Source organism: Lepisosteus platostomus, chromosome 5 (assembly GCF_059453375.1).
Source record: "Lepisosteus platostomus isolate fLepPlt1 chromosome 5, fLepPlt1.hap1, whole genome shotgun sequence".
Classification (NCBI taxonomy): domain Eukaryota; kingdom Metazoa; phylum Chordata; class Actinopteri; order Semionotiformes; family Lepisosteidae; genus Lepisosteus; species Lepisosteus platostomus.
Window position 1 is genome coordinate 46836833 of NC_142615.1, and position 23771 is coordinate 46860603.

The 23771-nt window shown below is 38.4% G+C and overlaps 2 non-coding genes across 2 annotated transcripts; one reads left to right on the plus strand and one right to left on the minus strand.

Annotated features, from left to right (window-relative positions):
• The first annotated feature begins 11809 nt into the window (after positions 1-11809).
• trnam-cau (transfer RNA methionine (anticodon CAU)) lies at positions 11810-11881 on the plus strand. The gene has a single exon. It is a non-coding gene; the product is annotated as a tRNA-Met (tRNA).
• Positions 11882-22800: 10919 nt separating this feature from the next.
• trnak-uuu (transfer RNA lysine (anticodon UUU)) lies at positions 22801-22873 on the minus strand. The gene has a single exon. It is a non-coding gene; the product is annotated as a tRNA-Lys (tRNA).
• Between the last annotated feature and the right edge of the window lie 898 nt (positions 22874-23771).

The window sequence follows — 23771 nt, forward strand, 5'->3', positions numbered from 1 at the left end:
TTGCATTGAGGTCGCAGTTTCCCCTGGAGACGTTTGTTCAAATCTTACTTCCGACAAAGAGCCTCTCTCGTTAGAGTAGAAACGACAGAATCTCTAAGTAGAAAACATTTCCACAACATCTCGCATTTCACGTGTTTAATGTTATTTGTCTTAGTGGCTGTTTCGGTGAATGATGGCTCTCTTTTCTTGCAGGGTGACGGCAAACTTCTTCAGAGAGGGAGTCTCCCACGCACGGCTTTTCTTTATCAGGACCGAAGGTAACAGAGACAGACTTCAAACTCAAATGAATTACTTCTTGAGCATTTATGACCGGTAAAAAGCTGAGAGCAGAAGAAAACGTCATTGGAAATGAAGAAATGTCTGCTGACAGTAATCAGAGCTCACGCTCAACTGCGGACAACCGCTCCTTGTTAGTACAGTGTTGAGTACCCCCGCTTGTCGAGCGGAAGACCGGGGTAAGTTTCGGTGACAGGGTGCTGGTTTAATTTTTTAACAACCTGACTTCAGTTAAAAACTGTGTACTATTTACTAAGTTTCAGACTACTTATTGCGGTAGAATATGGAGATCATATCTAGCTCTGAGCTCAACTGCAACAAGAAGTCGTGCTTAACAAAGTCAGAGCCCAGCTGAACGTGTGCTCAGTGTAGTGCCCAGGACTCAGGAGCATTGTTGTGGTTCTAATTAGCACGAACTGCAGGGGCTCTGAATCAGAGCATTTCAATTTATCTGTTCAGTAAATTAAAATGCAAGACACCTTAAAATGGGATTATTACTTTGTCTCTGTCCCGTTTGTATATAATCGAATGTTTAAAAGATACCAGTAAGGACACACAACTACTAATGGGATACTTATTGGAAATAATCCCAAAACAAGCACGTGCGGCAGCTGGTAAACCCCTGTAATAATATTTGCAGTGACAAAACACTTTGAAGATTTGCAATCTATTTAAATATGGATTTACTAAATTTCAGTTCTCCGGCATAACTGAACTCTCACTGTCGCATACTAAAGGCTTTACATGCATTAGCTGTGATACAGATTCTAATAAACACAGAATGAAACTTAGTTTTGTTCCTCATGGTGATCCTCTTGTAGATCCAAATGAAATGTTTAATATGATCCCCCAAGAAAAAAAAGGAGTCCATTTCCGAATAATTGATACCCCATCAAACATTTTTTAATATCCCTGCAAGTTTATACAGAGAATGCTGGTTCGCGGCTTAAATTCAAATTAAAAAAAAGGAAACGAGTTGGAAACTATGTCAATCTGGGATTTAAATCACCCAGAACATTTCACTACATTGGGCAGTATGTGACAGAGAGCAGCTCCTGACATCCTGACATCCCTTTGATAGATCAGTTAGTAAAGTGGAGGACTGTAGTGGGTAATAGCAGGGAATCCTTAGGTTGCTGGTTCCATTCCGGCTCAAAGGATGGCACCTTTTGTGTACTTTGTTTAATCAAAAAGTTAAAATAGTGAATCTGTTTCATTCATGCGTTGAACAAAAGCTCAATAAACGACGAAGCAGAGGCTCCTGTTCTGAATTCACCTCACGTCTGATTGTCTTGTTTTGGTCAAGATCTGATCTTTGAATTAAGGGACTACACTGTCTGCTTTTTAATTAAAAAATACATACAAATGTCAAGTTTTTTGTAGATATAAAGGTGTTCTCTGTTTTCAAAGGATAGCTACTTAATTGGCTTTATGATTTGGTATTGATTTTGTATTGTTGTATTATTAAGTTTGTGCTTTCTGTGTTTTTATCGTATTGTGAACTACTTTTTTAAACAAATGCTTACAAAGGCAGACACGGCACACATCTGTTTATACCAGCGGTGAATTGTACATTTTTATTAAGTACAATCTACTGTGCACTTTTGGGAGTATAACAGGTTCGATATAAAGTGGCAAAAATATAAAAGGGAAAAATACCCCAGACTGCGTGTAAAGGCTTCGTTGTGACTGTTGTTTTATTTTTAGATAAAGATGGCGTACTGTGCACAAAATGTTGCAGAAACACAATCTTATATTTTAATAACTATTATTTTAATAATTTGATAAGTATGAGGTCCCGGATCCAAATCTTCAGTCCTGATATTTTTAAAAATGATATCTTCCCTTCCTCTCGTTGAAGTCACACGATGTGAACAATTGTTTTTTTTTTCACGTTGCGATCCAAAGAGCCTCAGATGCACAGTCTAACAGTAACCAAACCAGGATGGATTCTGCTGGGAGCCGGACTGAGCTCATTCTCACTCCCTGTGCTGAAAATAGAATTATCTCTTCTCCGAACATCGTCTACAGCTGCTAGATACTGTTCTGTGTCCTACTGCTCCAGCAATTCCTTTGACCAAAGACAGATCACTTGTGCGCTTTTAACCTTCTTGCAGCTACAGGCGAGACTGAAGCTGGAGATGTGAAGGCACCCGCTGGTGCATGTTCTCCAAATTTCACAATCGCGACAGACTTTAGCCCTGAAAAAAGCATTAGCTTTATCAGTTTTTACATTATTCAAACATGATATTTTTATTGCATTTTACATAATAATAATAATAATTATAATTATTATTGTTTAAACTTATATAGCGCTTTTCTGGACACTCCACTCAAAGCCCTTTACAGGTAATGGGGACTCCCCTCCACCACCACCAATGTGTAGCCCCACCTGGATGATGCAACTGCAGCCATAGTGCGCCAGAACGCTCACCACACATCAGCTATTAGTGGGGAGGAGAGCAGAGGGATGAAGTCAGTTCAGAGATGGGGATTATTAGGAGGCCATGACTGGTAAGGGTCAATGGGAAATTTGGCCAGGATGCCGGGGTTACACCCCTACTCTTTCAAGAGACGACCTGGGATTTTTAATGACCACAGAGTCAGGACCTCGGTTTTACGTCTCAGCCGAAGGACGGCACCTGTTTACAGTTTAGTGTCCCCGTCATAATACTGGGGCATTAGAACCAACACAGACCCGCCCAGTGACAGAAACCAGACAGTATCGTGTGTCGGGCTCGGCTGCGAGCAGGACAATGACGTCACGGGGACAAAGTAGAGAAAATCAAAACGGTTCTATAAAAGACCTGTGTCAGCTGTCGGTTCGCAGTCTGGACTCTAAATCCACCGATCCGATTTCAAATCTCTCTAACACCTGAGCTACGGCTTCTTTCGAGTAGTTATTCAGGAGAACATTATGTTAATCATATAGATGAAACGTTTAATATATTCAGGTGGGTAGCTACGTCAGCATTCGTATCTGCAAAGGAACAAGTAATACTGTAGGTTTATTCCACGCTGAAAAGAGAAGAGAGAAAACAAACCTGAAGAAGGTTTCACAGCTATGTTTTCTCTCTTCTCTTTTCAGCATGGAATAAACCTATTCCCAGTGGGCAGTGATTCGTCGAATATACGTATATATTTATATCGTCGAATATACGTATATTCATGGCGAAATACGGCTATACGTATATATACGTCGCCGCGACGTATAATCAATGTCGAATTGCAACTGTAAAATCGACGACATTAATAAACGCATATATAATGTTGAAAACACATCTAACACAGTGCCTGAGGCTTTTTACTGTATATATCGTGTGTGCCGAAACTAGGAGTATACGGCACTCTGCACAGTGTACGAAGTAAATTATTTTCGCAGTAATTAATTAATTTATTATATTTATTACTATATTTAGTATACACGTGTAAATAAATTAATTACTGCGAAAATAATTTACTTCGTACACTGTGCAGAGTGCCGTATACTCCTAGTTTTAAAACTGACAAAAATGTAGAAAACACGTTTCTCACTTAGAAATTTAAGATGGGGGTGGGGTATTACTAGTAGCGGCACTGAACTCACCATGGTGCAATTCATTTACGTGACGGGCTAGTGGTTTAATGGATAACGCGTCTTATTTCGGTTTACAAGATTATCGATTCGACTTCTTCCGGGGTTGTGTGATTTAAATCAGGCTCCTCAGAAATAGATGTCCGGTATGTAAATGAACTGCACCTGAAAGCAAACGTTGGGTCTGGGTTCCTTTCTTTCCTGCATGAAATAGCAAATCATTACAAAAAAAGACACCAACTAATGTCCAATAGCGTTAGTCATTTAAGTAAACATGAATATACTGTAAGGTCTTGGTACATAGGAGTGGATTTCAACCACAATTAAAAAAGGGCGAATTATAATTACAGGCTTCAGACACGTTTTCATACAAAAGTGACCAAACACTCCCTAACTTTCAGGTTTGCTTGAACCTGTAACAAAAACATGGTCTGAAACTTCCATTCTCTGATGTTACTGTCTCTAAAGTCGGACATGATGTTACGCAGATGGGCAGTTTTCTCTCGTCGTGTTCAAGATTATTCGCTGCATAAGCTCCTTATTGCGTGTTCTGTACTGCTCTGTTATTTTGTTCAGATTACCTAAGTGGTGTACAGATAAAACCCAACCGCGTGGTGTAATTTCCGGGTTCGGCACCAGCAGCACCTGCAAACACATCAGCTGACCTCAACATGACTTGAACTCACAACTTTCTGATCTGAAGTTAGACATGCTACCATTGCGCCACGAGGTCACACATTAATTCCCCCAAAGAGAAAAATCAGCGTCCCTGAAAAATATTTTTTTCATTCTCTTCCGTGAGGAGCGCCGCTCTTCAAAAGAGGGTCTCTTCTTCCCAGACCACAGATTATTCTTTCCGCCCGGCTCTCTCACAGAGAGCAGACACACCGTCTCCACTGATGTGTTTACTACATCTATAGATCTGACCCCCTACAGCCCCTTTATACAGCCCCGATACTCGATATTCCCCGATAAAGAACAAAAAATATTCCTGGATAGGATATTTACCACCAGCCTCGTGAACATCTCATCTTGACCTCTTCCAGGAGGAGCACAATTAACACAGAATCCTCTCTCCATTTAGCAAATAACACAAAACACTGTTTACCTGTCAAGACAGAAAACCAGGCTGCTCCAGGTGAGGCTTAAACTCACAACCTCGGCATGACTCCACTGATGATGTCATTTTACATGGCCTGAACCAGGAAAGAGTTTGGAAGTCAAGAAGTTATGGTGTTGTTTTAATACTTGCCTACTCATTTAATTTTTCGGTCAAATCTTTTATTTGCGAGTTCTTTCAATTGATGTTAATCCTTGTCCCGATGCACGATTCTGGGCCATGGTGCATCTTGAATAATGTTCTTATAGACTTCAGTTTGGAAAAGTGCGCTCTTCAGAAGCTACCGAAACCGGTAATTGTTATGTAACACTTAATGCAAAAGCAACGTTCGGGTTTGAAAAAGAATATTACTTGCTATGAATACAAACACTGTTACAGGAGGCGTGATAGGGCTATTTTAACTTAGATCATCAATTCATCTTACATTTCTTCTCCATCTATATCAACAGTGTAATCGCTACTGAGCGCTAAAGGCAGGTCCTGGCAATACAATCTTCTTTAGAAAACATTTTAAAAACTATTTCCACTACCATCTGTAAAGTAAAAGATACCGATTGCACACAACTAATAAAATATTTTTTCCAGGGACGTTGTAGCTAGATGCAAATTACAATCGAAAATGCATCAGCTTTAAAATTTTCTTTTGGATCCAGAGGACGATCAGCATGAGCCATCAAAGAGCCTGTAGCTACAAGAAGGTTAAAAGCACACAAGTGATCTGTCTTTGGTCAAAGGAATTGCTGGAGCAGTAGGACGCAGAGCAATATCTAGCAGCTGTAGACGATGTTCGGAGAAGAGATAATTCTGTTTTCAGCACAGGGAGTGAGAATGAGCTCAGTCTGGCCTCCAGCAGAATCCATTCTGGTTTGGTTTCTGTCAGACTGTGTGTCTGAGGCTCTTTGGATTGCAACGTGAAAAAAAAGAACAAAAAACATTTGCTCACATCTTGTGATTTCCAAGAGAGGAAGAGAAGATATCACTTTAAAAAAAATCAGAACTGAAGATTTGGATCCTGGACCTCATACTTGTCAAATGATTAAAATAATAATTATGAAAATATCAGGTTGTGTTTCTGCAACATATCGTGCACAGTACGCCATTTTTTTCTAAAAATACAGTAGATTGTACTTAATAAAAATGTACAATTCACCGCTGGTATAAACAGATGTGTGCTGTGTTTGCCTTTGTAAGCATTTGTTTAAAAAAGTAGTTCACAATACGATGGAAAACACAGAAAGCACAAACTTAATAATATAACGATACAAAATCAATACCAAATCATAAAGCCAATTAAGTACCTATCCTTTGAAAACAGTGACATTTGTATCTACTTTTGAATTACAAATCAGACAGAGTAGTCCCTTAATTCAAAGATCAGATCTTGGCCTAAACAAGACAATCAGATGTTAGCTGAATTCGGAACAAGAGCCTCTGCTTCATCGTTTATTGAGCTTTTGATCAACGTCTGAGTGAAAAAGATTCGCTATTTTAACTCTTTGATTAAAGTTCACAAAAAGCACCTTCCTTCCAGCTGGAGTCAAAACAGCAACTTAAGGATTCCTTACTGTTCCCACTACAGTTTTCCGCTCTACCAACTGAGCTGTCAAACGGATCTAAAGAACTCCACTCTGGCACATACTACCCAAAGTAGTGAAATATTCTGGGTGATTAAATTCCAGTTCGACATCAAGTTTCCAACTTGTTTCCTTAGTCTTGGTTACCTTGAATTTAAGCCACAAACCAGGATTCTACTTTATAAACTTCCGGGGATGTTACAAAATGTTTGATGGGGCATCAATCATTACAGGCGGAAATTCACTCCTTTTTTTTTCTTGAGGCATCATATTAAACATTTCATTTGGATCGAGAAGAGGATCACCATGAGAAACAGAACAAACTGTTTGATTCCGTCTTTATTGGGGAGCTGTATCACAGCTAATGCATGTAAAGCCTTCAGTATGCGATAGTGAGAGTTCAGTTATGCCAGGGAGTGGGAGTGAAGAGAACTGAACTGAAATTTAGTAAATTCATATTTAAATAGAGTGCAAATCATCAAAGTGTTCTGTCACTTAAAACTTATTACAACACTACCAAGAGTGGGGATTGAACCCACGTGGACACTGTGCCCTGTCACAGAAACATACCCTGGTCTCCCGCGCAACAAGCAGGGGTACTCAGCACTACACTAACGAGGAGCGCTTGTCCGGTGCTCTGTTTACGGTCAGCAGTCATTTCCTCTTTTCCAAAGACATTTTCGCCTGCTCTCAGTAATTAATGTCGGTTTGAAGTCTGTTCCTTTTGTCTCCGCTCTTGACGAAGAGCAGCCTTACGTAGGAGACTCCCTTTCTCAAGAAGTTTGCCATCACCCTGCAAGAGAGAAGAGCCATCAACCACCGAGGCAACCACTAAGACACTTAACATTAAACACATGAAATGTGAGATGTTTTCTACTTAGGGATGTTATCGTTTCTACTCTAACTTCTTTGTCAGAAGTGGGATTTGAACAAACATCTCTAGGGGAAACTACAACCTGAACGCAACGCCTTGGACCACCAGCCATCCTGCATGTGGCTCTTAAATGGAACGATATGTTTTATTTATTTCTACTTGATGATAAGGGAAAAAAAAGTTAAATGTAATTAAGGAAATGTCTTTTTTCATGGGGAAAACAAGCCTGAGCAAATGTAAAGTTTAGAGCAGCGCTCAATAAAAACTATCTGAAACAGGTAGCGCTTCTTATGCGGATCAGTATATTCCGATACCAGTGGTTCTGCAGAAGAAATAAGAAAAGCTGAACTCCAAGCACTGTGTTGCCATTACTGCTACTCTGGCTGAAGCTGCTTTAAGATCTACTCAGCGGGCACAGAATGTTGTATGAGGTCAGACTGGTTTGCAATGTCTAAATAACAGTATGCGAATTTAAGCTTATTTAAATAAGAGTATTTAGAACATAATACATGCTCCAAAAGCGTTAATCCTTCACTGGCTGCTATTTGAAACGCCTTCATAAATGACACGTAATAGAGATTTATGCAGCTAGATTTTATGCTTCACCATACATTGCAGTCAGGAAAATAAATCAATTTTCTTTAACACCTCTGGATAAAGTTCTTCTGTGGAGCAGGTTTCAGACCTCTGCATACAGCGCCCTTGATGTCATTTTATTTTTACAGCAGCAACCATCCTGAAAGTTTTTTTAAAATATTTCTTATTTGAACAACAAAAATACATATAATACAAAAAAGAGCACATATGACGTATCAACAACATCGTCAGGGGCACGTGCTATAATCCAATTACACTTTCTGAAAAATCTACTGTCTATGCAAATGTACATGCTAATCTACAGGGTTCTTTTCTGCACTGAGCTGCTCATTTGAAATCCAGAAGGCAACACAGACGCGCTCCTATACCAAGAGTCTTATCTGGACCACCTGGATAAAAAAACAGGAAACCTAAGCACTAATCTATACTGACAGCTTTTGAAAAGGAGCTCTGTAATATGCACAAATACAAAGACAAGGTATAAATACTCCATAGGTTTAAAATTCAGGAATATGAATGGTCAATTGTTTACAATTGGAGTTTTTATGTTTCGTATGATTTAGCGACTTTTTTACATGTAAAAAAAACAGCACACCTAAATGACAAAGCCTTAGAGCTACAGAGAAAAACAAATTGCATTTAAAGTAATTTTAAAGGCTCGAGATAACATTGCACTATAAACGCAAATGTTTGTCTTCTTTGTCGCACTTACGTTTTGTTGCTTTAGCAAATTTCATGCAGTTTATTTCTGACACAAGACATAACAAGCTTGTGTATTTATGACAAAAAAGCAGGGAAACAATTTTCATTGACCTTGAAACTAAAATTGTTAAAAAGTAAGTTAAATGCACATATAGTAAATATATTTTCTCATATAACGGTGTGTTTTTTTGTCTAAGAATCCTTCATGAATGGTTTAACAGACACTTTGCATGATTAAAAAAAATATTTACGAATTTTTACGTTTTATACAATAAAGTTTTATTGTGAACATGAGCCCTGTTTATCGATATCACCAATACAGTTCTGGATTTTATTCTGCCTTCCTACGCACATATGAATTTTCTTTCACACAACAGCTCGCATGTGTGGTAGCGTATTTGCGCCAGTGAGAAAAAGAATGATGTTGGCTTTTAAATGATGAACCGTTTGCGTTTATACAAAATGACAAAACGTTGTCGCAGACATTGGGACATACTCTGTTTAAACACCTGTCGTTTTCTCTAATATTGGCTCCTGTGCTTCGGTCCATTTGAGAGAGGAGAAGACACTGAAAAAGTCCTGTGAAAGTCGATTTTGCACCTGCGCCAGTGCTGTAGTGGTATCATACAGACGCCCATCCAAATCCATCACACGCTGGAAGCTCTGGAAGGCAACGTAAAATATTGCTCTGTCCGTTGGTGGATTAGGTATGCACGTTTTTTTTTTTCAACGTAAAATGCAATGTAAAAAGATCAAATTACATTCAAAATCGATTAATGTAAAAACCTATAAAGCTAATTTTTTTATCTAGTTATATATTTCTATATCTAGTTCTTCAAAGGTCTTTTTTTAAAAAAAAATGTTTATCGCGATTGTGAAAGTTAGAGAAGGTGTACCAGCGGTTGCCTTCATATCGCCAGCTTCGGTATCGTCTGTAGCTGCGAGAAAGTTAAAAGCGCACAAGTGATCTGTCTTTCGTCAAAATATTTGCTGGAGCAGCAGGACGCAGAGTACCATCCAGCAGCTGTAGATGGTGCTCGGGGAAGAGCCGATTCTCTTTTCAGCACAGGGAGTGAGAATGAGCTCAGTCCGACTCCCAACAGAATCCATTCTGGTTCGGTTACTGTCAGACTGTGCGTCTCAGGCTCTTTGGATCACAACGTGAAAAAAAAAACAAAAAAAATTGCTCACATCGTGTGATTTCCACTAGAGGAAGAGAAGATATCACCTTTAAAAAAATTAGAACTTAATATTTGGATCCGAGAGCACTTGGTGGTGGTAGAGGGGAGACCCCATTACCTGTAAAGCGCTTTGAGTGGAGTGTCCAGAAAAGCGCTATATAAGTGTAAGAAATTATTATTATTATAAATTATTAAAATATCAGATTGTGTTTCTGTAACATTTCGTGCACAGTACGCCATATTTAACAAGAGAACAACAGTCTCAACGAGGCCTTTACACACAGTCTGGGGTATTTTCCCCCTTTATATTTTTGCCACTTTATATCGAACCTACAGTATTATACTCCCAAAAGTGCACAGTAGATTTTACTTAAAAAAATGCACAATCCAGCGCTGGTATAAACAGATGTGTGCCATGTTTGCCTTTGTCAGCATTTGTTTCAAAAATAAGTTCACGATACGTTAAAAACACAAAAAGCACAAACTTAATAACACAACGATACAAAATCAAAACCAAATCATAAAGCCAATTAAGTACCTATCCTTTGAAAACAGAGAACACCTTTATATCTACAAAAAAACCGTGACATTTGTATCTACATTTGAATTACAAAGCAGACCAAGTAGTCGCTGAATTCAAAGTTCAGATCTTGGCCAAAACAAGAAAATCAGACGTGAGCCGTTTACTGAGCTTTTGATCAACGTCTGAGTGAAAAAGCCACTCTCTGGCACATACTGCCCAATGTAGCGTAATGTTTCGGGTGATCTAAATCCCAGTTCGACATCAAGTTTCCAACTCGTTTCCTTAGTCTTGTTTACCCACGAACCAGGATTCTACTGTATGAACTTCCGGGGATATTACAAAATGTTTGATGGGGCATCAATCATTCCAGGCGGAAATTGACTCTTTTTTTTTCTCGAGGGATCATATTAAACATTTCATTCATATCGAGAGGAGGATCACCATGAGACACAAAACAAACAGTTTAATTCTGTCTTTTTTAGAAAGTAGCGTTTGTGATACATTAATAATATTTTCGTGGAAATATAGAAGTTGTATATTTTTAAATTTATATTTGAATCGAAATGTGGTTTTGAGTCAAATATTAGCGTGTTCATGTAATTAGTTTGTGTTTGTCATTACTATATATATATTGCCATGTTACTAGAATTTGTAACTAAAGTTTACTAGTTGTGTTTTTTTTTATGATGATTAGCCATTTGTTGATTACAATTTAAAAGGTATGGGTTTAATAGTCGTATATTCTACATCTTTTGCCCACTGGGATGTGCCAGTTTTATTTGAACAAAGCTAGATACACATTTTCTAATGCAGCCTTCATTACAAGACAGTTTATTTCTCGAAAGCGTGATATGTAAAAAAGAGAAAAACGAAAATATATGGATGACAATATTTCAAAGATGAAGATATTACTTTTGAGAAATTGTCATTTTATGTATCAAGACGCTTTTCAACCACTGGTTTTAGACCTTTGCTATGCTTCCTGAATCATTTTCAGTGTTATAAACTGGGTGTGGAGGTAGCGATCACTTTGAAGAGCAGTTGACAGGCTGGAGCTGTTCAGACTACTCGTTATTTCTCAAATGCTTCCATCTTTTTTCTTTCACGCTAGGACGCGAGTGTGTACATGTGTTTGGTTTTCATTTCACTGATTCTCATTGAAGATTTGGGAATTAACGACGAAAGAATCAGTTGCCTTGGAAAGCAGAAGTTTTGGTTCACAACGATCTTGAAGACACGCCCATGTAGTGCAGCGTGTGATATTTGTACTATAAAAGACCAAGTGCTCAAAGTGACGTCTGCATTTACCGTTTAGACTTTTCATCTCGGGCGCACTTTTAGAAAGCAAAGATAGAGCAGTTGTGTTGAATCACGCTACAGCAGCTGTCAGCAGAGTGGCGCAGCGGAAGCGTGCTGGGCCCATAACCCAGAGGTCGATGGATCGAAACCATCCTCTGCTATACACACCGTCAGTTTAATGAAGTGAATTAAAACTGATTTTTTTCTCTCGTGTGTGTGCAAACTTCACACTTACTGTATTCGTTAATCTTTACCAATAGCAGATGCCCAAATGTATCTTTGGTTGTTCTGAGATCCTTGATAGTTTCCTCAAATCCTTCCAATGAACATCCATATCAAAGCACAGTGTACGAAGTTAATTTATTATATTTATTACTATATTTATTATACACGTGTAAATTAATTACTTTTTCGCAGTAATTAATTTATTATATTTATTACTATATTTATTATACACGTGTAAATTAATTACTGCGAAAATAATTTACTTCGTACACTGTGCAGAGTGCCGTATACTCCTAGTTGCGGCACACACGATACATACTGTAAAAAGCCTCAGGCACTGTGTTAGATGTGTTTTCGACGTTATATATGCGTTTATTAATGTCGTCGATTTTACGGTTGCAATTCGACGTTGATTATACGTCGAGGCGACGTATATATACGTATAGCCGTATTTTCGCCGTGAATATACGTATATTCGACGAATCAATGCCCACAGCTTGGCATACAAGGGTTTTGCTGAGGGGGTCTTGCCACCTGCCTGAAAAAAAAACAGTAAAATGTTTGAGTGCCTATAGAGTTTCTATTTTTATTTTCTTGACAAAAGTTGATACCATTTCCTGGACACCCCGTCCCCCATCAGTGCGCGGTGCCCGGGGAAAAATCTTTAGGGGGGCGTCTGAAATTCTGAGGGGGGGTGATATTTCGGTTGAAACGGAGCTGTATGGTGCAGCTACCCAAATGAAATCTCGCAGCTATGCCATGATAGAAGATTACGACTAGCAATCTGGTATTTGCGATGAAGTTCAGTTTCACATTTTTCGTCACTCTCACGGTTTGTATTGCCTGGAGCGAAAAGTACCATAAGCGTTCATTTTTGCAGCTACATGGACGTTCTGAATCGTTAAGAAAAAAATGTTGTAAAACCAACAGAAAGCACAGACTGCTATAACTAGTCCTAGTTATATAACGATTTTAAGTATAATGATAAACTACTGCAAGGAATCGGTCCACCTGAGCAAACAGGATCGTAATGTTGACACTCAATAACGACACTGATATGTGCAGTTCCTGGACGGATAGCCCTCCTGCCCATCAAACAGACTGAGTGACTGTTCGTGTCATTTAGTGTTGTCTGACCATTGACAAAGTACAACTATTTTTTTAGGGTGCAAATTAAGTTAGGTAAATCTTTTTGCCCAAAACTGAAGGGGCGACATTTCTCCCTCCCCCCGTGATGCCAGGCCTGTCCCCATCCTATTCCATAATGTCATTATATATAATACCATACAACAGTGACCGATCCTTACTAACTGTATGCGTTATAATTGCACATCAGCTCATAGCAGGGGGCACATAGCCGCGATGTATTATCAATGTTAAATTCCAACCATAATATCGACAGCATTAATAAACGCATACGTTGAGAAAATATCGAACCCAGCATATTTTCCAGTTATATACCACAATGCATTGCTAGTATTCGTTGGTCACCATTTTGGACACGTTTTTCAAACGTAGAAGTATATCCGCAAATATCTCAGCAATCCTCTTTTGACGAGTAAGTATGAACAATAATAATACTATCTGAATACATACAGATCTTTCTTAATATTATTTTGATTAAAATAGTACGTGAATAAGCAGAAAATGGCACATAAAAATAGTGTGAATGGGGAAGATGACACAAAATCGTTTTGCCATTTCTCTATTCTTATTCTATGTTGTACTTTCAAACTTTGGGTACTCTTTGATTAGGACAGACTTTATTGCTCAACTGCTATGATGCAAGCCAAATTTTATACATTTATTTCAGCTTTGAGCTTAGTAAACCGTTCATTTTTTAGATTATACTAAAGAAGATATTAATCATCATTTATTTGGGAAGTAATATTATATAATTTTCTCCTAGCTGCGGTGCTGAAGTCCCACCCTACATCAACGGAAAAAGAAATAAAGGAGCACGCAATGTGTTACGTGAAGAATGTATATGCAAGGCAGGGGGCCAGGAGATCTGGACACTGAAAATAATAGGTTTTTGGTTCTAACTGTTAGGACAATTAGACAGGGTTTGCAAATAGTGGACAAAAATCGTCTTAACTTCCATTGTAATATTTTTTTTTCTTGGAAATATAGAAGTTGTACATTTTAAAATGTATATTTGAATCAAAATGTGGTTTTGAGTTAGTGTGTTAATGTAATTAGTTTTGTGTTTGTCATTACTATACTGTATATTGCCATGTTGCCAGAATTTGTAGCTGAAGTTTAAGACTAGTTGTGTTTTTTATGATTATTGCCCATATGTTGATTGTTGATTGATTGTATACAATGTATAATTTGAAATACATATGTTTCAGGTGTGAATGTGTATTTTCAGAATAAATTTCTAAACCTAATCATTGGCTTGGTTTACTTGTTTCTACACCTATAAAACCTATCTTTGATGTATAATAGACCTCTACCCATATACGTATAATAGACCTCTAATGTTATCCGTATAATAGACCTCTAACCATATACATATAATAGACCTCTAACCATATACGTATAATAGACCTCTAATGTTATCCGTATAATAGACCTCTAACCATATACATATAATAGACCTCTAACCATATACGTATAATAGACGTCTAAAGTTATCCGTATAATAGACCTCTAACCATATACGTATAATAGACCTCTAAAGTTATACGTATAATAGACCTCTAACCATATACATATAATAGTCCTCTAAAGTTATCCGGAACTCCAACCATATATGTACAGTATAATAGTCCTCTAAATTTATCCGTATAATAGAACTCCAACCATTTATGTATAATGAACGTCTAAACATAGACGTATAATTGACGTATAACTTTAGACGTATATTAGAATTTCATTCTAGACGAATTGTAGACCACATTTAGACGTCTAAGGTATGCGTTTAATAGACGTATATTATACGTCTTTTGCCCACTGTGTTGGTTCACAACGATCTTGAAGACACGGCCATGTAGAGCACAGTGTGATATTTGTACTATAAAAGACCAAGTGCTCAAAGTGACGTCTGCGTTTACCTTTGAAACTTGCTTCAAAGTAAATCAAGACGTATGTCTGTCTCGCTGTGTGTGCTCTTATCTGTCCATCTCTCTCTCCTCTTCTCTCACTCTGTGCAGTCTGTGCAGAGTATCTGAAGGGGATGCAACACCACTTGGCAAAGAAGAAAAATTATCAGAGGCAGAATAAAAAATCATTATTCTCTTCTCAGTCAGATTCACAGCTCAGACTCACACTCAGACAGAAGCTCAATGCTGTACTGCTCTCTATCCTCACAATCCAGAACCAGAAGATATTCAGACAATCAGTGCTGCTACATGAACAATATCAGACAGAACAGCCTGGACTCAAGTCACATTTCCCCCTTTTCCCCTTTCTCCCAGCCCTCTTAGAGACATAAAAGAGCTCCTGATTCTCCTCTCTGTGAACTGGGCTCAGGGGTCACTGATCTGGCAGCTGTGGGCTCTGTTCCAGGGCAGAAGCAAGAAACTTCAATAAACCCTTTCCAGGACTTCCAGCCCTTCAGTATTACTTTCTTTAATGTATATCAGCCTCCAAACATGTTTTTTAAGTGTTTTATAACACAAGTGAGTGTGGAATTATTTTTGTATTTATGTAATAAACACCAGTATTGACACTCTGATCAGTATATTGATTATTAGTAGCCAAAGGCCGATGGTCGTGACTAAAATAGTGACCAGTTGACCAGTCTGTAGCTCTGAGCAGTGGGACTCAGATCACACAGAAGAAGATCTGTCTGTGTGTGATTCCACACCAGCCCTGGGATTCAGCTGCTCTCACAAGTGTCTCACAGACAGTCTTATAAATGTACAATTAGGTGAAGTCTAGTTACAATTATAAAGTTAAGTGAAATCATCAGACTACCTATAGAAGTGAGAGCTTGGTGGAAATAAAACCAGTATACACCTCCAGGATCAGGAGTCTGATCCTCCTGGCTCTTTTACTCTGAAGATTCGTGTAAAACCCTTAAAAGCGCTTATTTCAGGGACTCGTGCTCGTTCTCTACTGCTCCACACGGGTACGCTTTGTAAGGCATTAATCTGTGAAGTAAACTATTTTTTTTCTGTTTAATGATTTTCATTCCTCGGTTTGTCGCTCTCCTTCTCCAACTGTTATAAATCGCCTCTCTTCACAGCCCGGTTTAGTTTTTTGGAGATGTTATATTTGTATGAAAACCAGGAGTCTCCTCCAGCAGAGATGCACTACTTTTTAAAACTTTTTTTATTAAACGTATAGAATTTACAAATTTAACTACAACCAGAAGATTAAGAAACATGTACAAGAGAAAAAAACACAACAGAAAAAAAAACATATAACCACCAGAGGTAATGAAGTAAATTATGTGATCAAATTGTATTTTTACATATATCATGTTTTCCTTGCTTTATTATTTCTCAGTTATTTATAGAATTTAAATAGTGTTTCAACATGCATGCGTTTCCTGTATAAAATAAAAATCAGCACTCACTTTTTTTCAAAACAAAAAAAAACGCTTTTCTTTTTGCAACATTGTACCTCTGGCATTCATGAAAAAGACACACAAAAGCAGCAGAGACGCGCTCTGCTCTGTCAGAATAAGCGCTTTGATGTCACAGACACCAGCCAGAGCACCGGGATCAGAGAGAGAAAGAGCGTGGGAGGTGCACGGAGCGCACGGAGAAGAACCGTAGAAAAATTGATTAACTTCACCGATTGGTGAGTACTGATTCTTTTCTTGACCCTGTTTAAGTATCTAGAGAACAGTTAATAAAGACTGTATCGACCAATTACCATAGTGCGTTTAGGGTTAATAATGTTCAATCCGAAATTAAACAATGATTATTCATATTATTATTTAGGTAACTGTATCCTAGAGCTAGAAAATGATATTTCAAGTTCATAAATGTATGTAACAGTTTAAATGCATTTTTCCAGTGTTTGTAAATCATAAGAATGGTAACCACGGCGACAGGCGCCTCGTCACTGCACGCGTCTAAGTGTCTCGCATTTGTCACAGAGAGCGGTGTGACGTCACGAGCAACGAGCAGCAACTAATCCTAATATCAGTGTCTTCATGTTAATATTACTGAGATTACAACTGGTAGTTTTAATGCTAGTGTTCATGTGAGTATTAATGACAGTGGCACTACTGATTGTTTTAGTTTTAATGTTCATATTCATGTTAATATTAATTATAATTATAGTGTTACTGTTGTAGTATTAGTAGTATTTATATTTGTGTTATAGTGTATCTGTAGGTAAGTGAGTTTGTAGTATCTGTGCGTGTGTGGGTGCGTGTCTGGAAGTGTGTGGTGTCTGTGTGTGTGGGCTGTGTGTCTGTGAGTGTGTAGGTATTTGTCTGTGAGCTTGTTGTGTCTGTTAGTGTGTGAGCGTGTGGGGTCTCTGAGTGTTTGGTGTCTATAAGTGTGTGTCTATGAGTATGCATAGTGTCTATTTGTTTCTGTGAATGCATGCCTGAGAATGTGTGTGTATGGTTTGTGTCCGTGAGTGTGTGGTGTTTGTCAGTGTGTAGTTTTATATTTGTAAGTGTATGTGTGGGCATGTCTGTCAGTGTGTGTAGTGACTATGTGAGTATTAATGATGATAGCATTACTGATAGTTTTAGTTTTAATGCTAGTATTTATGTAATATTAGTGATACTTATAGTGTTAGTGTCAGAGTATTAACACTCATCATCATCATGTTAGTTTTCATGAGAGTATTACTGTTATTATAAGTATTATTAGTCTAGTAGTAGTTTTTGTCAGTGTTAGTAACAATGATAGTGTAAGTTTTGGTGATTGTGTTACTGTTGTAATATTAGCAGTATCTGCATTAGTGTTAGTTATAGTGTGTCTGTACCTAAGAGTGTATGTAGGTGTCTTTGTGCGTATATAGTGTCTATTTGTGTATCTGTGAGTCTGTGAGTGTATATATGTGAGTGTGTGAGTGTCTTATTGTGTGTATAAATGTGTGATGTGTCTGTGAGTGTAAATGTGTGTGAGAGTGTAGGTGTACAGTATATCTGTTAGTGTGTGTGAATGTGTGTGTAGGTGGGCTTGGGTTCCACTGATGTGTCTGACAGAAGTGACCCATCAACAGGTGTTGAGTTCCAGAGCCGCTTGCAAATAAAAACACTTTCTAGAGTCCAGGCCAACTTCCAGAGAGCTGTGAGTTTTCTGTTTTTATCAGTATTAGTAATAATGACAGAAGTAATTCCCACGCAAATGATTATTAACCAAGACAGACATCAGAAAATATCGCCTTTGCAATGATGTCACTCCTCTTCTTCATGAATTTTCTTTAATGACAGGACATTTCTCTGTCTGAGTGCCTGCTGCAAATAGTGTGACTAGCCATTTCTCTCCAATATTTTCTAGTTCAGTTATTTATCGCATATGAAATATTATTCTCATTAAGAATATTTTACCTGCAAAGTCACAGTGAAACTACTACAGCGAATGAACGTTTTTTGGGTGGAAAACGTTCAAAAGACTTAATGCTCCAGGGAAGGCTTGAACACACAACCTCATTATAACTCCACTGTGCACAGCTACATGCATACCACACACTGACCAACTGTGCTACTGGACTTCTGTAAGGCAGGCTCCTACACCGATTGTAAAACTGGCACAAACGTAGGGCGAAACACGGGGTTTTCGCTGTGGATACATCTCCACATGGGTGAAAGGGACAGTAAAATAGTAAGGTAAATAAAAGATACTGAAATATACAGTATGTGCTCACTGTAATGTAGGAAGAGGTGGTCAGACAAGCAAATCAGCTTTGTGGATAAGGTGAAGTGACATTGTTTTGTGTCAATTAGCCCACGAATTGTGCTTCATGTGCCTTAAGCTGTGCAATTTGTATGGTTGTTGAATGAGATTGGTTTCTTCACAAGCCCGGTCAATTGCCAGAGGAGAGCTTGCCGACACACTCCTTCATGAAGACTCTCTTTAAGATGATTACACCTTTCATTGTCAAGTCGCCTCCTTTGCATACAGTAGTAGCACCAACACTAAGAGAAAGGATGAGAAATGGCATTTATCAAATGATTGCAGTGTTTGTTTGAATGAGGATCCTTGTGTGCTGAACTGGCCTCTGGAGAAGTGTAGTGCAGTAAAGGAGAAGATTTGTGTCACTCAAGGCTGTAACGGAACAGAACAATACAATTACAATATTTTTATGAGAGTAAATAATACTGGTGCATCACAGTTCTTATAATGGTGAAAACAGGAGCAACTTCTCTACAGTTTTGACTGAAGTATTTAAACGGCAAGAAATAATATCACTATGCAATTAATTAATGCAATTGAGCTCCTCTAAATGTTCTAGTCTGATGAAACAATGTATAGAATTAGGTGACAATATCAGAATTCATTCAAATACACAAGATTAATTTTCAGCAGCAAAAATACGCTCGAAAATATTTTACAAGAAAGAAACCTTACATTCACCTAAATCAACATTCACCCTCTACGTTAGCAGAGAACAGTAGGACAGTTAGTTAGTGTCACTGGACACTCTGTCACAGAGGCTGATCTCTTCAGACTTCAATGAGTCTTCCAACTTGTCATAGCTGTTGAAGAAGCACCTGTTGAATCTCAACCGAAATTTCCTGAGAAATCGTTCAGCGAGCGATTCCTCCCTCTGGACTCTGCACTGAGCTGAAAGCTGCGCGAATTCCTCACTGTATGTCCTTTACTGTTACATGCGCTCTTGTGTAGATTATCTACTTGGAGAAATGTGACAAGAACACATCAAACTTTTTCCATATGTGAAGGAAAATGCTAAAGAGCCTGAAAACTTTGAACATTTAGGTTTGCGTGCTTTATATACTGTATATTCTTTACTATACTTTACTTTCCATATTTAGGGTGGAGCAGTGGCTCTGTGGCTAAGGATCTGCGCCTGTGGTTGTAAGGTTGCTCGTTCAAATCCCTCTGCCAGCAGAGGAATCCTACTCCACTGGGCTCCTGAGCAAGGCCCTTAACCCCAACTGCTCCAGGGCACCATACAATGGCAGATCCTGTGCTCTGACCCCAGGCTCTCTCCTTATCTGTGTGTCTCATGGAGAGCAAGCTGGGGTATGCAAAAAGATCATTCCTAATGCAATAAATTGTAAAGGGTTAATAAAGTGATGTTATTATTATTATTCCTTACAGCAGAGCAAACAAATTGTTACAAAAAACACCAGCTAATGTCCACCAGCGGAATTAACATTAATATACTGTAAAGTGCTGTTACTTGGGAGTGTTAATCTACAAATAAATTAAAAAAAATGGCATTTATAGCTCTAAAGAGGTTGACATAGATGTCTGTAACAGATCTTTTCAGTTCATTGCTGTTCCTCTGACTTGGTGAGCCTTTGGAATTTTAAAAGCGTTTTGCTTGCCTCTCATGTGGTCTGTGTACCAGTCCATTAAGAGCCGCACTATCACTGTGTCGTGTGTGGTCCTACAGAACTACACAGCTATCTACTGGAGTCGTCTTCTGTCCGTTGCAGTTGAGAACAGATTTAATACAGAGCTGCGCAGAAATTTCTGCGGCAAATATCGCTGCAGAACTAGCCCGTGCACAACAACGAAGAGAAAAAGAAATACCACAGGGTCGCCCATAAGAGGGAAAAATAGAAATCAATTGTTCAAACAATTACAACACTCGTCCTCTTACAGTGGTCTCATGTTATTTTTCTTGCCATAAGAACAGTGGGATTATTCAACTGTATTGTTCCCCAAATGGTTGAATAATAATAATAATGATGATAATAATAGTGGTGGTAGCTGATCGTTCTTGTCTGTGGCCGAGTGACCTGTGTGAATACAGTATGTTGATTTATTCTCCTCAAGGCATCGCTTTAGCAATTCAAAGAGTGTGGGTTTTAACCCATTCAGTGCTTATTTCAACTAACGCCATGTTCCTTTTTCTAGGTCTTCAAATAGTTTACAATGTAGAGGTATCTTTAGTAATAAGAAAAAAGCTGCACCTCGGAGATCCATCTCACAAAAGCAGACTTCTTAAAGTGCACTTGAGCTGTAGAACCTGAAGGAGTTCTCTCTCCTGGATATTAAACATGCAGATAATGAAATCAGTGATTTATGATTTCTGCAACCTTCCAGTAAATACATCTAAGACATGTAACAAGCCCATTGCACAGCTCCAGTGGCACAGTTGGTCAGTGCCTTGTACTTATATAGCAGTACATAGTGAAGTCATGCTGAGGTTGTGAGTTCAAGCTTGTGGCAGTTTTGCCTGTGATTTCAGCTGCAGAAACTTTCTGTTGGATTTAGGTTGGTTCTTCTGTTACTTTTTCCGCTCGGTGGAGCTTTATTAATGCAGGCACACCTGCTTCCTCGGCATTTTATTTTATCGCTGCTCACAAACCAACATACTGCAGACACCTCTGATACTGTCACTGCTTGTGGGCCACATGTTCCTGCTGTCAGCCTGCTATACCATGCTCATGCGCATCTAGAAACATTACTGCTCTAGTAAAAGAGCGAAAGACTAAACGAAATCTCACCCACTTTGAAAAAATCACGTTTGACAAACCATAGGATGACAAGAATGGGATTCTTTGGTTGTTTGAGTACATAAATCAAAGACACTGCGTTCAGCATATTCACATCAGGCACTCGGACAGAGATAAACCCAGAGAAAATCTTCTCACATTTTAATCTGTAACTGCAGGATTCAACAAATTGTTAATTATCTCAACTTCACTTACAATTTTTAAACAATTTACAAAGCCCACAGTGGATGACATTTGGTTCCGGCACACATCAGTTGCTTGGAATATCATTGTAATATTTAATTTGCTTTCCCGTCACACCACTTTTATTAATAATGAAGATTATCAATACACGTTTGTTTAAAACATATCATTTATTATTGATACAGTTTCATTCTGTCTTTATTAGGAGCTGTATCACAGCTAATGCATGTAAAGCCTTAAGTACGTGATAGTGTGAGTTCAGTAATCCCAGGGTGTGAGGAGAACTGAAATTTAGTAAATACATATTTTAATAGAGTGTAAATCTTCAAAGTGTTCTGTCACTTCAAAAGCAAATTACAGGAGCAGGGATTGAACCCACATAGACATTTGCTTATTGAGCTTAAGTCCAACACCTTAACCACTCAGCCATCCCGAAAAACAGTTGCAGCTCTGTGTTACACAGTTCATTGACTATATTTGTTCATTGAATATATTAATTTAATATATTTGTTATATTTTTGAATGGAATGGGACTGTACACTGGTGGTTCCCAGGGGAAAACAGGGTTATTGAGCCATTGGGTATTCTGAGAATAGATTGGGTGGGTGAATGTAACCGTGTGGTAAAGTAAAACAGTCTTCTTTGATGAAGCGCTACAGATGCAGCCCCTGAAAGTGTATAAGACTTACATTTATAGTACTGCTGACACACATGGAGCCTCTACATCAGACCAAAATAGCGATGTGTTCGCTTAGTTGCGCGTAGGATCTCCTCATGAATCTGTCTCATTCATCAGTGGAAATAGAAGCTGTCACTGTAAACTCGGATGTGATGTTCTGCAGATGTACAGTGTGCCTTTCCTCTTGTTGTATTCAACAGTACTCACTGTGTGAGCTCCTCACTGCGTTTCCTTTTCTTTTCCTGTGATTATCTACGTGGAGTGTGGTGACAAAATAGTCTTGAACATTTTCGGTTTGTGAAAGGAAACACTAAAGAAAATACAAGTGATTAACTTTTAAAATATTGACAGTACAGCTAGAAGAGTGGAAGATAAAATACGATTAATAATGAAATTCACAATACACTTAAGGAAAACACAAACGCCTGAACAGGGACTTGAACCCTGGACACTCAGATTAAAAGTCTGATGCTCTACCGACTGAGCTATCCGGGCTCTGAACAGTGAATGATACTGCTGTGATCCTCGCAAGTCACATGTCTCTTCTTGTGCCGAAGCGCAGTCATACCTGACCCGTCTGGAATGACCACTGACAGACTTTATCATGAAGCGACGGCACCACTCCCAGTAGAATGAGTGAGAAATACAGCATGACATGGAGGGTCAAGGGTCTCCCACAATTCATCTTTCCTCACATTACTGATTTTTTCAATAGCATTTTGACCTTTTTTCACATTCAGATTTTTTCGCATTTAATAAGATCTTTTAATCAACAACATTAAGAACGAAAACAAATGGAACATTTTTTGGAACAACAATTAAAAAAAAACTTTCAATGCCTTCGTTGTATATGTCTGCACACCCTTTACAAAGGGAGTTGTAACTATGCTGAAATTTAAAGAGCATTTCTGTAGAGAAAAAACATTTTTTTATGCCTTGATGTTAAGCTCAGGGAGCCTGCCTTTTAGAAATTCTATCTCTAAACACCTTGCGCAGCCTCCCGAGAGACTAACAAATATTGTTTTGAGAAATTGGCTCACACACCGGAAGGCACTAACGTTTCTCTTCGTTAAAGTATGTCAGTAACTGTTTAACCCAAAATGTTTGCAATTGTGAATTTCTTAAAATTCAATAAATAGTCTATCAGCAGCAAGAAATTATTATGAAAGTAAGTTTTTTTTATATCATAAACTGTAAGACACGAAGAGAGTTTACAGGTCGTATCCTTCGCTTTGTCTTTTAAATTAAGCGTTCGGGATTCAAACCTGTGTTCGGACTGTTGTGTTTCTTGAATTTCTTGTAATCATCAAATGTCGTTGTTTGGTCCATCAGTTTTTTTCTCGGTTGTACAATGGAATTCGCGCAGTTTTCAGCTCAGTGCGGAGTCCAGAGA